Below are 14,800 nucleotides of genomic sequence, written 5' to 3' on the forward strand. Positions count from 1 at the left end.
TTATTTAGTGCAGACCCAATCCAGGCTTGAGGGCCAGGGCTGGGAGTTGCCATGATCCATAAAAGTTAAATCATGCTCACCAGGAGTTCCCCTATGCCCTGGGATAGGCTATGAGGGCTTGTACCTTGTGCTGGGCCAAAGAGACAGATTAGGGATACTATTGGTGTACCACCCACTCTGCTACCCAATGGGTTCCCTGATTGAGCTGCCTGAGGAGCTCTCGGATGTGGTCTTGGGAAATCCTAGGGCCTTGGTCCTGGGGGATTTCAATATTCATGTTTAGGCTGCCTTAACAGGACCAGCTCAGGATTGCATATTCTCCATGACAACTGTGGGGCTGTCTCCATTTGTCACAGGCCCGACACACAGGGCAGGGCATACCTTTGACTCGGTCTTTGCCTCAGGGTGTGAGGGGGTGGTCTGGATTTTGTGGGGAATGGAAATTACCCCATTGTCATGGTCAGACTACTTCCTGGTGAAATTTGGTCTCACACAGTGGCGGGGGTGGGGGCAAATGCTCCCCCCAAACAAAGAGCTTGCCACCCCAGTTGCAGTGGAGCAGGAAAGAGTGGCAAATTCAGCTGCTCTCCCCATCCCGCTCCTGCAAAGGAAGGCCAAGGACATCTTTCTCACTGGCTCAGCCGCTGCCTTCACTCGCTCTTCCGCTCACTCCCCCACCCAGCCGCTCCTTGCTATGAGCTGCTCTGCCTGACCTCTCGCGACAGTTGCTGACCAAGGAGAGGGAGAGAAGCTGTATGTTTGAGTGTTCTCTCCTTAGCTCTTTCTCTCTCCCCACCCCCCAAGTCTGGACTCCAGCAAGACTGAGAGAGAAAGGAGGGAGGGTTAAGGAGGACTCATCATCAGCACTTTTTCCAGAATGTTTGCTAAAACAATTCTTATCTGCCCTTGCTAATTTTAGGGTGTCCAACCCCCTTTTTTTCAAGCTGTTCTTTTGGTAAACATGGTAGGTGTGTATCTTGTTTCACCTTAAAAAAAGAGCTGCAGCACAATCCTAAGTATGTCTACACAGAAGTAAGCCCCACTGAGATCAGTAGGACTTACTCTGAGGTAAATGTGCATAAGAGTCAGCCTGAAAAAGAAGGGAGGGTGAAGTAAAGACAAGAGAAAAGGATACCGATGAAGGCATTGTAGAAATAGAATAGCAACATCCTTTCCTATAACAAAATGGTGCTTACTCCTAAGTAAGCATGTTCCACTGCAAAAGGAAATCCTATTTGATTCCTATATTCATGCTAGTGTGGCATGATGAGTTAAAGGCACAATTTTATGCATGTTTAGACAGAAAAAAGTCCTTCAACTCTTAGGGTATGCTGGCTAGGGTATGCTGAGAATTGTAGGACTTTTTTTTCTTTCCAAGCATGCATAGGGTTGCATCTTAAATGAGTTTAAAATATGAAACTCCTCACGTGTGTTGAAACACACACACACACACGTACGTGTGTGTTTTAAATGAGCCATGTATCCACTTCTAAATCTTGTGGGGCCTTAATAGGAGCATGTACTTTGATCTTTTAAAATATTGTATAACGTTAATTATAGACTTTTTAAAAGTAATGTTTTAAGATTCATGTATTGTTTGTTTCTAACACATGTTTATTGTGTGTGAAATGGTCTGAAGACTTAGCCAGTAAACTTTTGATCGATTTTTTGATTGATATAATTGCTCTAGTATCAGGAATGTAGCAGCTGTCAGTGTGGAAGGTATATCTGCCATTTGAACTGAAGTGATACATTTTAAGATATAAAGGGGCCTATAAGTATCTAAAATTGCTAAACAACACCATTGTAAGCTACTACCTGATTATGCAGAAAGAGGTACCCAGCCAATTACTACACTTTGCCATTATAGACAGTGAGGGTCCTGGCAAGGGGAGGAGTGGGTGGACTGGCTTCTGCCATATTCAATGGGATGCCAGAGGCCTTCTTTACCTGTTGCTTTTTCCAAGCTGCCCAGGCCCCTTATCTGGGTTAAAGAGACAGAAGTGGCACTGCAGCAAAAAGGGATGTGAGCAGCAACGTTTGGGCTAGGGGCAAGATAATATGTGGGTATGTAGTGTGGTTTGGCTTGAATTGCTTGTGTCTGGGTTTCCTTGGCTCTCAAAACATCTTTCTGGACTGTACCTGCTAGTTATATGATCCACAAGGCCAGGTTGTGGTATAGTCCTCCTTGGCAGGGGTTTGCACTTGCTAGAGAAAGGTGAACAGATGTTAAGGGAAGCATAGGGAACTCTTCTTCTTTTGGTTTCAAAAGCTATAAAGTGTCCTGTGACATCGTGAAGACTCACAATTTTATTAAGGCATAATAAGCTGTTGTCAACTGGCCTCAAGTGCCAAAATGACTTGACTGGCTTGTGCACTGTGACTTTTTTTGAGGGGGGGGGGCATCAAGTCATTTGCTATTCCACTTCGGGCAGCAAAATGTCTTCAGGCGGCCCTGGCCGAAGATGGCTGTAAGTTAGATACAGAACAACATGCATTGGGTTTCCTAGCTGTACAGGGCCCAGGTGTCTCAGGCAGGATCTACACTACTGCTTTCATAGAAACATAGAATAGTAGAGTTGGAAAGGCCTCTAAGGATATTGAGTCCAACCCTGTGCTCAATGCAGGAATCCACCTCAAAGCATACCTGACAGATGGCTGTCCAGCTGCCTCTTGAATGCCTCTATTGTGGGAGAGCCCACAACCTCCCTAGGTAATTGGTTCCATAGTTGTACTGCTCTAACAGGAAGTTTTTCCTGATGTCCAGCTGGAATCTGGCTTCCTGTAACTTGAGCCCATTATTCCATGTCCTACACTCTGGGAGGATTGAGAAGAGATCCTGGCCCTCCTCTGTGTGACATCCTTTCAAGTATTTGAAGAGTACTATTCTGTCTCCCCTCAGTCTTCTCTTCTCCAGGCTAAACATGTCCAATTCTTTCATTCTCTCCTCATAGGGTTTTGTTTCCAGACCCCTGATCATCCTCATTGCCCTCCTCTGAACCCCCTCCAGCTTGTCTGCATCCTTCTTGAAGTGTGGTGCCCAGATCTGGACACAATACTCAAGATGAGCCCTAACCAGTGCCGAATAGAGGGGAACCAGTACCTCGCATGATTTGGACACTATACTTCTATTAATGCAGCCCAAAATAGCATTTGTTTTTTTTGCAGCCACATCACACTGTTGGCTCATATTCAGCTTGTGATCTACAACAATTCCAAGACCCTTCTCGCTTGTAGTATTGCTGAGACAAGTATCCCCTATCTTGTAACTGCATTTGGTTTCTTTTTCCCAGGTGTAGAACTTGGCATTTATCGCTATTAAATTTCATTCTGCTCCAGCCTGTCAAGATCACTTTGAAGTTTTTTCTGTCTTCCAAGGTATTAGCTATCCCACCCAATTTTGTGTCAATTGCAAATTTAATAAGCATTCCCTGCACCTCTTCATCCAAGTCATAAATAAAAATGTTGAAGAGCACTGGGTAAAGGACTGAGCCCATTCTCCCCAGTTTAAAATGGTTTATAACAGTATTGACAACTGTTGGGGCCCAGGACACACTACATGTACAGTTTTCAAACCATTTTTCAAAGTGTCATATCCTGCTTGGTGTAGATCTTGCCTCAGTTTGCTCTTACTTTCCTTACACTAGGAGTTTACCCTGTACTGGTTCAAAAGTAACTGTTTCCTAAAGAAAGTGTTCTGTCTGTCTAATCTGTATGTCAAGAAAATGTTTGTGTAGTGACTCTTAACTTGTTTGAAAGCTTTTCTACTTATTTTAATTAGAATTTGGCTCATACATGCTAGATTAAAAAACAAACACCTACTGGGTAAATTAATCAATATATGACTTAAGAATATATGGTTAGGATAGCAGTTTTAGTGTGAGAATATACCATTATTTTTATTTCAGAGAACTTATGTGAGACACAGCCCGCTCACCTAGAAATATACTTTGCCCCATCTGTGCCCCCCCCCCCGCCCTGGAGTTTCCTTTCTGGTGCTGCCACTGGCAGTCCCTCCCTGCAAGGGTGGGGGACCCATTAAGATGGTCTGTCCCCAGAGACTTATGAAATCCGACTGGTTCCTGAATGCTTTGGGAGAATTTTCAGTAGCCAGAGCCAGTGATTCTGTCAAGGCCCTTGTCATACTATGGAAGGATGCAGTGCGAAGGACCATTGACCCAATCACTCCTGAGTGCCCTTTTCAACACTGTAGGACTTGGACGGTGCCGTGGTTTACTGGGGAGATCAGGGCAATGAAACAGGTCAGAAGATGGCTGGAGTGTAAGTGGCGTAAGACTAATCATGAAGGTGACCGAACATGCATAAGAGTGTATAATCATGCCTACTGCATGGTGGTGAAGGCAGCAAAGAAGGCTTACTTTGCTGCCTCCATTGCATCAAGCTGTTGTCTAGCTAAGCTTTTCAGAGTGGTTCAGGGATTACTTCCATTTAACCCACCCAATTCAACCCTGTGATGAGTTTGCAAGACACATTAAGGATAAAATTGCTCACCTTCACGCTGGCTCAAATGCCACTATTGATTCAGTGTCTGTTGAGGTGTCCAGTGCATGGTCTTATCCTGTTTTGTGGGATCAATCCCAGTTTTTGGAGCCTAGGATGTGGACAAGCCACTAGCATCGGTTCAACCCACCACATTTTCCCTTGACCCTTGCCTGTCATGGCTTATCTGAGCTAGCTGTACTGGCCTTCTCCTCCTGGCTGTACTGAATGGCAAATGAGCAAAGAATCCCTATTGAAATGCAGCTTCTGCTTGAGGGACACCTGAAAACTAAGGTGTCTCTTTGGATATTGCAATTAGTAAGTTCTACCTTTTTTTTAGTCTTATTGTGTGTGTTTTGTTCTTGTACATAATTGTACATTTTCACTTCTCTTCCCCAGCTTGTCTGTCTGCTTGATCAGCTTGCTTCAAAGAAAGGTAAGTGCCTGGGATTTGATTTTATAACATGTTTTGTGGTTCGAATTGTTGGGAGTTGCATTTTACTTTGTCATGCATTTTGTGGTTTGAGAGTTGGTTTGTGTCATTCTTTAGCATTTATCACACAATCTTTTGTGTGTTTAATCACAAGTAAATCCCAATGGCCCTGTTCAGAAGGCACCTTAAACCATGGTGGATAAGGTTTTTTTGTTAACAAAAAAGCATTAACCACTGTGGTTTAAGGTGTTGGGTGTTTACTGAACAAGGCCAAGATCTTTGACTGTGAAATGGGAGGACGCCAGGTTGGGGAAGGATGGTGTAGAGGAAGAACGGCTGGCCGTGATAGGGTTAAACACACCTTACCAAGATTCCTTCATGGCTTTCTAATGGTGCTTTCGCATTTAATACTGCATTTTGTTTGTTGATGCATTTTGTGGATTGAATTGTGGATTGAATTAAATTTGATGATGCATTTTGTGGTTTGACATGTGGATTGAATTTCATTTGATGGTGCATTTTGTGCTCTGAATTGTTGTGAACTGCCCAGAGAGATCAGTTGTGGGTGTCGGTTTGTGTCATTTTTAGGGTTTTATCACACACCTCTACATGTATTTAATTAGAAGTAAATCCCAACATCTTTAACTGTGAAATGGGAGGGTGCCAGGTTGGGGAAGGATGGTGTAGAGGAAGAACGGCTGGCCATAACAGGGTTATACACACCTTACCAAGATTCCTTCATGGCTTTCTAATGGTGCTTTCACATTTAATACTGCATTTTGTTTGTTGATGCATTTTGTGGATTGAATTGTAGATTGAATTTCATTTGATGATGCATTTTGTGCTCTGAATTGTTGTGAACTGCCCAGAGAGATCAGTTGTGGGAGTTGGTTTGTGTCGTTTTTAGGGTTTTATCACACACCTCTACATGTATTTAATTAGAAGTAAATAACAACGTCTTTAACTGTGAAATGGGAGGGTGCCAGGTTGGGGGATGGTGATTTAGAGGAAAACTGGCTAGCAGTGATAGGATTAAAAAACCCTTACCAAGATTACGTCCAGGCTTTATAAATGTGCTTTTGCATTTTACATCATAATATATTTCGTGGTTTGAATTGCTGTGGATTGCATTTTATTTTAATTTATTTGCAAATATAAAACTTAAATATCAGCATGCAAGGAGTAAGTAGTAAATTGCAAATACTTTTTAAAAAAAGAAATAAAGTCCAACTATAGAGTCCAACACTATAAATACACAGTACAAATTTAACATTAGTTCTTAGGCAGATTTAAAATATAATTAACTAATGAGAGGATAGGTCCCAAATCAAAAGGAAGGCTGTCAGTTTATTACTGTGTATTTTAATGTTTTCTTCTGAGAAACTACTGTAATGATAACCTATTAAAGACATTTCAAAATCGTGTGGGTGCTTTCATTTCGTTTGTGCGTATAATAAAACACCGGCATTCTGTTACAAAAGTGTCATTTTTCTTTTCGCCTCTTAATACTCTCAAATGTTCAATAAATTTAGAGTTACTTAACATAATACATTGTACCATCTCCTTAAGTTTAAACTTTCTGCGTACTTCCAACATTTGGCAATTAGCATTATAATTAATAATGTGTAATATGGTTTTAACAGTTGTTCTTAATTGTCCAAAGAACTTAGTTGTCAGACCTTGCTTGTGCTACCTTTTAAAATATTAAGTTGCTTATTAGCTTTCTCCCAGGTAAGTGTGCAAACGAATTATGAATTCACTTTTCACAAGCTGAGAGTATAATTTGTAGGCGTGCGAAAATAGAATCATAAAAACAAACACAGCAAACTTCCCATTCATTGGGATGCCATTTACTTAAAGTTACCCTGCCACCCGTTAAAGAGTTGGTGGACATTAAACTGTGTTAGACACAGCTAGTAACCCAGGGACTTAAAGCTACCCGGCCACCCGTTAAAGGGCTGATGGATTTAAAACTGTGTTAGACACAGCTAGTGTCCCATTCATTGGGAAGCCAGAGACTTATGGCTACCCTGCCACCCATTAAAGGGTTGGCGGACATTAAACTGTGTTAGACACAAGTAGTACCCCATTCATTGGGATCCCAGGGACTTATAGCTACCCTGCCACCTGTTAAAGGGCTGGCTGACTTAAAACTGTGTTAGACACAGCTAGTACCCCAGAGACTTAAAGCTACCCTGCCACCTGTTAAAGGGCTGGCTGACTTAAAACTGTGTTTGACACAGCTAGTACCCCAGACACTTAAAGCTACCCTGCCACCCGTTAAAGGGCTGGTGGATTAAAAACTGTGTTAGACACAGTTAGTGTCCCTGTCATTGGGATGACATGGAGTAATAGTTACCCTGCCACCTGTTAAAGGACTGGTGGACTAAAAACTGTGTTAGACACAGCTAGTATCCCATTCATTGGGATGCCAGGGACTTATAGCTACTCTGCCACCTGTTAAAGGGCTGGCTGACTTAAAACTGTGTTAGACACAGCTAGAATCTCATTCATTAGGATCCCTGGGACTTATAGCTACCCTGACACCCGTTAAAGGGTTGGAGGACATTAAACTGTGTTAAACACAGCTAGTACCCCAGAGACGTAAAGCTACCCGGCCACCCGTTAAAGGGCGGGTGGATTAAAAACTGTGTCAGACACAGCTAGTATCCCATTCATTGGGATGCCAGGGACTTATAGCTACCTGGCCACCCATTAAAGGGTTGGCGGACATTAAACTGTGTTAGCACAGGTAGTATCCCATTCACTGGGATTCCAGGGTCTTATAGCTACTCTGCCACCCATTAAAGGGATGGCTGACTTAAAACTGTGTTAGACAAAGTTAGTGTCCCTGTCATTGGGATCCCAGGGTCTTATACCTACCCTGCCACCTGTTAAAGGACTGGTGGACTAAAAACTGTGTTAGACACAGCTAGTATCCCATTCATTGGGATGCCAGGGACTTATAGCTACCCTGCCACCTGTTAAAGGGCTGGCTGACTTAAAACTGTGTTAGACACAGCTAGTATCCCATTCATTAGGATCCCTGGGACTTATAGCTACCCTGACACCCGTTAAAGGGTTGGAGGACATTAAACTGTGTTAGACACAGCTAGTACCCCAGAGACTTAAAGCTACACTGCCACCTGTTAAAGGATTGGTGGATTAAAAACTCTGTCAGGCACAGCTAGTATCCCATTCATTGGGATCCCAGGGACTTATAGCTACACTGCCACCTGTTAAAGGGTTGGCGGACGTTAAAGTGTGTTAGACACAACTAGTGTCCCATTCATTGGGATCCCAGGGACTTATAGCTACCATGCCACCCATTAAAGGACTGGCTGACTTAAAACTGTGTTATACACAGCTTGTATCACATTCATTGGGATCTCAGGGACATAGAGCTACCTGCCACCCATTAAAGGACTGGCTGACTTAAAACTGTGTTAGACACAACTAGTGTCCCATTCATTGAGATGCCAGAGACTTATAACTACACTGCCACCCGTTAAAGGGTTGGTGGACATTAAAATGTGTTAGGCACAGCTAGTACCCCAGAAACTTAAAGCTAGTATCCCATTCATTGGGATGACATGGTGTAATAGTTACCCTGTCACCCGTTAAATGACTGGCTGACTAAAAACTGTATTAGACACAGCTAGTGTCCCATTCATTGAGATGCCAGAGACTTATAGCTACACTGCCACCTGTTAAAGGGTTGGCTGACTTAAAACTGCATTAGACACAGCTAGTATCCCATTCATTGGGATCCCAGGGACTTATAGCTACCCTGCCACCCGTTAAAGGGTTGGCAGATATTAAACTGTGTTAGACACAGCTAGTACCCCAGAGACATAAAGCTACCCTGCCACCCGTTAAAGGGCTGGAGGATTTAAAACTGTGTTAAACACAGGTAGTGTCCCATTCATTGGGAAGCCAGGGACTCATAGCTACCCTGCCACCTGTTAAAGGGCTGGCTGACTTAAAACTGTGTTAGACACAGCTAGTACCCCAGAGACTTAAAGCTACCCTGCCACCTGTTAAAGGGCTGGCTGACTTAATACTGTGTTAGACATAGCTAGTATCCCGTTCATTTGGATCCCAGGGACTTATAGCTACCATGCCATCCGTTAAAGGGTTGGGGGACATTAAACTGTGTTAGACACAGCTAGAACCCCAGGGACTTAAAGCTACCTTGCCACCCATTAATGGACTGGTGGATTTAAAACTGTTTTAGACACAGGTAGTCTCCCATTCACTGGGATGCCAGGGACTTATAGCTACACTGCCACCTGTTAAAGGGCTGGTGGATTAAAAACTGTGTTAGACACAGGTAGTGTCCCTGTCATTGGGATCCCAGGGACTTATAGCTACCCTGCCACCTGTTAAAGGGCTGGCTGACATTAAACTGTGTTAGACACAGCTAGTACCCCAGACACTTAAAGCTACCCTGCCACCCGTTAAAGGGCTGGTGGATTTAAAACTGTGTTAGACACAGGTAGTGTCCCATTCACTGGTATGCTAGGGACTTATAGCTACCCTGCCACCCATTAATGGGCTGGTGGATTAAAAACTGTGTTAGACACAGCTAGTGTCCCATTCATTGGGATGACATGGAGTAATAGTTACCCTGCCACCCGTTAAAGGACTGGCTGACTAAAAACTGTGTTATACACAGCTAGAGTCCCATTCATTGAGCTGCCAGAGACTTATAGCTACACTGCCCCCCATTAAAGGACTGGCTGACTTAAAACTGTGTTAGACACAGCTAGTATCCCATTCATTGGGATTCCAGGGACTGATAGCTACCCTGCCACCCATTAAAGGGTTGGTGGACATTAAACTATGTTAGCACAGGTAGTATCCCATTCACTGGGATTTCAGGGTCTTATAGCTACTCTGCCACCCATTAAAGGGATGGCTGACTTAAAACTGTGTTAGACAAAGTTAGTGTCCCTGTCATTGGGATCCCAGGGTCTTATAGCTACCCTGCCACCTGTTAAAGGAATGGTGGACTAAAAACTGTGTTAGACACAGCTAGTATCCCATTCATTGGGATTCCAGGGACTGATAGCTACCCTGCCACCCATTAAAGGGTTGGTGGACATTAAACTATGTTAGCACAGGTAGTATCCCATTCACTGGGATTTCAGGGTCTTATAGCTACTCTGCCACCCATTAAAGGGATGGCTGACTTAAAACTGTGTTAGACAAAGTTAGTGTCCCTGTCATTGGGATCCCAGGGTCTTATAGCTACCCTGCCACCTGTTAAAGGAATGGTGGACTAAAAACTGTGTTAGACACAGCTAGTATCCCATTCATTGGGATGCCAGGGACTTATAGCTACCCTGCCACCTGTTAAAGGGCTGGCTGACTTAAAACTGTGTTAGACACAGCTAGTATCCCATTCATTAGGATCCCTGGGACTTATAGCTACCCTGACACCCGTTAAAGGGTTGGAGGACATTAAACTGTGTTAGACACAGCTAGTACCCCAGAGACTTAAAACTACCAGGCCACCCTTTAAAGGGCGGGTGGATTAAAAACTGTGTCAGACACAGCTAGTATGTGTAGTATAGCTACACTGTGTAGTATAGCTACACTGCCACCTGTTAAAGGGTTGGTGGACGTTAAAGTGTGTTTGACGCAGCTAGCACTCCAGAGACGTAAAGCTACACTGCCACCCGTTAAAGGGCGGGTGGATTAAAAACTGTGTTAGACACAGCTAGTGTCCCATTCATTGGGATGACATGGAGTAATAGTTACCCTGCCACCCGTTAAAGGACTGGCTGACTTAAAACTGTGTTATACACAGCTTGTATCACATTCATTGGGATCTCAGGGACATAGAGCTACCTGCCACCCATTAAAGGACTGGCTGACTTAAAACTGTGTTAGACACAGCTAGTGTCCCATTCATTGAGATGCCAGAGACTTATAACTACACTGCCACCCGTTAAAGGGTTGGTGGACATTAAAATGTGTTAGGCACAGCTAGTACCCCAGAAACTTAAAGCTAGTATCCCATTCATTGGGATGACATGGTGTAATAGTTACCCTGTCACCCGTTAAATGACTGGCTGACTAAAAACTGTATTAGACACAGCTAGTGTCCCATTCATTGAGATGCCAGAGACTTATAGCTACCTTGCCACCTGTTAAAGGGTTGGCTGACTTAAAACTGCATTAGACACAGCTAGTATCCCATTCATTGGGATCCCAGGGACTTATAGCTACCCTGCCACCCGTTAAAGGGTTGGCAGATATTAAACTGTGTTAGACACAGCTAGTACCCCAGACACTTAAAGCTACCCTGCCACCCGTTAAAGGGCTGGTGGACTAAAAACTGTGTTAGACACAGCTAGTGTCCCAGGGACTTATAGCTACCCTGCCACCCATTAAAGGGTTGGTGGATATTAAACTGTGTTAGACACAGTTAGTGTCCTTGTCATTGGGATCCCAGGGACTTAAAGGACTGGTGGACTAAAAACTGTGTTAGACACAGCTAGTATCCCATTCATTAAGATCCCTGGGACTTATAGCTACCCTGGCACCCGTTAAAGGGTTGGCGGACATTAAACTCTGTTAGACACAGCTAGTGTCCCATTCATTGGGATGCCAGAGACTTATAACTACGCTGCCACCCATTAAAGGACTGGCTGACTTAAAACTGTGTTAGACACAGCTAGTGTCCCATTCATTGAGATGCCAGAGACTTATAACTATACTGCCACCCATCAAAGAGCTGGCAGACTAACAACTGTGTTAGACACAGCTAGTACCCCAGAGACATAAAGCTACCCTGCCACCCGTTAAAGGGCTGGAGGATTTAAAACTGTGTTAAACACAGGTAGTGTCCCATTCATTGGGAAGCCAGGGACTCATAGCTACCCTGCCACCTGTTAAAGGGCTGGCTGACTTAAAACTGTGTTAGACACAGCTAGTACCCCAGAGACTTAAAGCTACCCTGCCACCTGTTAAAGGGCTGGCTGACTTAATACTGTGTTAGACATAGCTAGTATCCCGTTCATTTGGATCCCAGGGACTTATAGCTACCATGCCACCCGTTAAAGGGTTGGGGGACATTAAACTGTGTTAGACACAGCTAGAACCCCAGGGACTTAAAGCTACCTTGCCACCCATTAATGGACTGGTGGATTTAAAACTGTTTTAGACACAGGTAGTCTCCCATTCACTGGGATGCCAGGGACTTATAGCTACACTGCCACCTGTTAAAGGGCTGGCTGACTTAAAACTGTGTTAGACACAGCTAGTATCCCATTCATTAGGATCCCTGGGACTTATAGCTACCCTGACACCCGTTAAAGGGTTGGAGGACATTAAACTGTGTTAGACACAGCTAGTACCCCAGAGACTTAAAGCTACACTGCCACCTGTTAAAGGGTTGGTGGATTAAAAACTCTGTCAGACACAGCTAGTATCCCATTCATTGGGATCCCAGGGACTTATACCTACACTGCCACCTGTTAAAGGGTTGGCTGACTTAAAACTGTGTTAGACACAGCTAGTATCCCATTCATTAGGATCCCAGGGACTTATAGCTACACTGCCACCTGTTAAAGGGTTGGCGGACGTTAAAGTGTGTTAGACACAACTAGTGTCCCATTCATTGGGATCCCAGGGACTTATAGCTACCATGCCACCCATTAAAGGACTGGCTGACTTAAAACTGTGTTATACACAGCTTGTATCACATTCATTGGGATCTCAGGGACATAGAGCTACCTGCCACCCATTAAAGGACTGGCTGACTTAAAACTGTGTTAGACACAGCTAGTGTCCCATTCATTGAGATGCCAGAGACTTATAACTACACTGCCACCCGTTAAAGGGTTGGTGGACATTAAAATGTGTTAGGCACAGCTAGTACCCCAGAAACTTAAAGCTAGTATCCCATTCATTGGGATGACATGGTGTAATAGTTACCCTGTCACCCGTTAAATGACTGGCTGACTAAAAACTGTATTAGACACAGCTAGTGTCCCATTCATTGAGATGCCAGAGACTTATAGCTACACTGCCACCTGTTAAAGGGTTGGCTGACTTAAAACTGCATTAGACACAGCTAGTATCCCATTCATTGGGATCCCAGGGACTTATAGCTACCCTGCCACCCGTTAAAGGGTTGGCAGATATTAAACTGTGTTAGACACAGCTAGTACCCCAGAGACATAAAGCTACCTTGCCACCCGTTAAAGGGCTGGAGGATTTAAAACTGTTTTAGACACAGGTAGTCTCCCATTCACTGGGATGCCAGGGACTTATAGCTACACTGCCACCTGTTAAAGGGCTGGTGGATTAAAAACTGTGTTAGACACAGGTAGTGTCCCTGTCATTGGGATCCCAGGGACTTATAGCTACCCTGCCACCTGTTAAAGGGCTGGCTGACATTAAACTGTGTTAGACACAGCTAGTACCCCAGACACTTAAAGCTACCCTGCCACCCGTTAAAGGGCTGGTGGATTTAAAACTGTGTTAGACACAGGTAGTGTCCCATTCACTGGTATGCTAGGGACTTATAGCTACCCTGCCACCCATTAATGGGCTGGTGGATTAAAAACTGTGTTAGACACAGCTAGTGTCCCATTCATTGGGATGACATGGAGTAATAGTTACCCTGCCACCCGTTAAAGGACTGGCTGACTAAAAACTGTGTTATACACAGCTAGTGTCCCATTCATTGAGCTGCCAGAGACTTATAGCTACACTGCCCCCCATTAAAGGACTGGCTGACTTAAAACTGTGTTAGACACAGCTAGTATCCCATTCATTGGGATTCCAGGGACTGATAGCTACCCTGCCACCCATTAAAGGGTTGGTGGACATTAAACTGTGTTAGCACAGGTAGTATCCCATTCACTGGGATTTCAGGGTCTTATAGCTACTCTGCCACCCATTAAAGGGATGGCTGACTTAAAACTGTGTTAGACAAAGTTAGTGTCCCTGTCATTGGGATCCCAGGGTCTTATAGCTACCCTGCCACCTGTTAAAGGAATGGTGGACTAAAAACTGTGTTAGACACAGCTAGTATCCCATTCATTGGGATGCCAGGGACTTATAGCTACCCTGCCACCTGTTAAAGGGCTGGCTGACTTAAAACTGTGTTAGACACAGCTAGTATCCCATTCATTAGGATCCCTGGGACTTATAGCTACCCTGACACCCGTTAAAGGGTTGGAGGACATTAAACTGTGTTAGACACAGCTAGTACCCCAGAGACTTAAAACTACCAGGCCACCCTTTAAAGGGCGGGTGGATTAAAAACTGTGTCAGACACAGCTAGTATGTGTAGTATAGCTACACTGTGTAGTATAGCTACACTGCCACCTGTTAAAGGGTTGGTGGACGTTAAAGTGTGTTTGACGCAGCTAGCACTCCAGAGACGTAAAGCTACCCGGCCACCCGTTAAAGGGCGGGTGGATTAAAAACTGTGTTAGACACAGCTAGTGTCCCATTCATTGGGATGACATGGAGTAATAGTTACCCTGCCACCCGTTAAAGGACTGGCTGACTTAAAACTGTGTTATACACAGCTTGTATCACATTCATTGGGATCTCAGGGACATAGAGCTACCTGCCACCCATTAAAGGACTGGCTGACTTAAAACTGTGTTAAACACAGGTAGTGTCCCATTCATTGGGAAGCCAGGGACTCATAGCTACCCTGCCACCTGTTAAAGGGCTGGCTGACTTAAAACTGTGTTAGACACAGCTAGTACCCCAGAGACTTAAAGCTACCCTGCCACCTGTTAAAGGGCTGGCTGACTTAATACTGTGTTAGACATAGCTAGTATCCCGTTCATTTGGATCCCAGGGACTTATAGCTACCATGCCACCCGTTAAAGG

This window comes from Elgaria multicarinata, chromosome 4, assembly GCF_023053635.1.
Source record: "Elgaria multicarinata webbii isolate HBS135686 ecotype San Diego chromosome 4, rElgMul1.1.pri, whole genome shotgun sequence".
Taxonomy (NCBI): Eukaryota; Metazoa; Chordata; class Lepidosauria; order Squamata; family Anguidae; genus Elgaria; species Elgaria multicarinata.